The sequence below is a fragment of the Halichoerus grypus genome, chromosome 4, assembly GCF_964656455.1.
Source record: "Halichoerus grypus chromosome 4, mHalGry1.hap1.1, whole genome shotgun sequence".
Lineage (NCBI taxonomy): Eukaryota > Metazoa > Chordata > Mammalia > Carnivora > Phocidae > Halichoerus > Halichoerus grypus.
Genome location: NC_135715.1, coordinates 41,728,861 through 41,730,686, shown reverse-complemented (window position 1 = coordinate 41,730,686; position 1,826 = coordinate 41,728,861). Strand labels below are relative to the sequence as shown.

The window sequence follows — 1,826 nt, the reverse complement described above, 5'->3', positions numbered from 1 at the left end:
ATAAGTAGATTTTTTTTTTATGACAATATTTTATTCATGATTGAAAAACATGAAAGTTAGTTCTAAATTATCAGAGCTTCTCCCATAATATTGTTAATAGATTTTCATATTCTGGACTATATGTAGTCCCTATTATAAATCTAAAGATATGTATAAATTACGTTCACAGATTGTCTCATGGCATATCCGTACACTCTTATCAAAGAGTTAAAACTAACCAAGGCCTGGTTTTCCATTTGAAATATGTATTTCTACACAGAGAAAACTAATAAAGCAATGACTTTAAAACAAATCTGCCTCCTTTAAGTATGCTCAAAAACATGTTTCAAAGTGGCATAAGACCTTTAGAAGTTAACAGTAATGACTGCCCAGTGACACAAAGAGGCAACATTCTTTAATTCAGGTTTTGTTAAGTTGAAAGGTACATATGGGCGAGGATTCTTACTTGTTTTAATTTTTGTTCAGTGTTTAGAACAATGTTTGTTTGTTGTTCTAGTTTGTTCATTGTTCTAGTTTCCAAAACCAGTACTTAAAGATGGTCTCTTCAAATCAATATGTGTTGTGCTAAATAATTAAATAAATAAATTTATTGTTGCTTATTCTCTCCTCTTCAACCAAAGTTGCTTCTGCAACCAAATTTAAATATTTTAAAAACAGTTTTTAGGCATTTTCTTCCCAACAGGCCTTGATGCTAGTTAAGTCCATGGCGTGCATTATCTCAAAGGTTGGATGAACACCCTTAGAATAAAAAAATCAATGGACTTTCTTTATAGATTATTTTTCAAATCCAATGTGGAGAAAATAGTTTTAAAGGCAACGTTTAATATTGAATAATCCAACCATTTATTTTGTATACTTATTTGAAAACATGTGTTTTATATCAAAAAAAAGCTGAGGGGCGCCTGGGTGGCTCAGTCAGTTAAGTGTCTGCCTTCGGCTCAGGTCATGATCTCAGGGTCCTGGGACCCAGCCCCACATAGCACCTCCAGCTCCCTGCTCAGCTGGAGTCTGCTTCTCCCTCTCCCCTTGCCCCCCCCACCCCACCCCACTTCAGCTCTCTCTCTCTCACAAAATGAATGGATAAAATCTTTTTTTAAAAGCTGCAATTGTTAAGAGTAAAAAACTTTAAAGATAGGGTTAGGGTACAATGAAGGCAATTCCAAAAGCTTAGGATATTTAACACCTGTTAAATACTACAACTTGAAGGATCAGGTGCAGTGCTCGCTTCAGCAGCACATATACTAAAATTGGAAGGATACAGAGAAGAATAGCATGGCCCCTGCACCAGGATGGCAAGCAAATTTGTGAAGGATCAGGTGCATGGAGGGTAAGCTATAGACAAAGGACAGGGGAATTACACAAACTGATTTTGGAATTAATACCTTCCCTAGTCTAAGAGCTGGCAAGAAGATGATCTGAGGAATCTATGTGATGTAGATCCTTGAGAAGGGACCCAGTGCTTCAACCCCTGGGCTAAATCCCCAGGTTGTAACTAAAAGGGAAGCAATAAAAAAACCAGTCAGCTTTTAGAGGCTAGGGTTGCATACTACCAAGAATAGTGCTTCATTCTGCACATTGTCAGAGAGGAAAATAACAATGAAGATGGAATTGCGCAGGCAGGTCTCACCCCCTTGGGCAGCCTGCAGAGTCCAGCACACCCCACTGCAGTAGAGGAGGCTTCTCTAAATCTTTCCATCTCCTCTGAGGGATAAAAATGCGGGCTAGATTAAAAAGAGCCCCCTAAGTACTCTGGAAAAAGGATAAGGTAAAGGTGGAGTATGTGGAGCTGGCTATCTGAGGACATAGCAGGTCCAAGGTATCAATAA

General features: G+C 38.3%; 1 non-coding gene across 1 annotated transcript; it reads left to right on the top strand.

Annotated features, from left to right (window-relative positions):
- Window positions 1-1,217: 1,217 nt before the first annotated feature.
- On the top strand, window positions 1,218-1,324 carry LOC118520312 (U6 spliceosomal RNA). Its single transcript, XR_004909597.1, has one exon. It is a non-coding gene; the product is annotated as a U6 spliceosomal RNA (small nuclear RNA).
- Window positions 1,325-1,826: the final 502 nt, after the last annotated feature.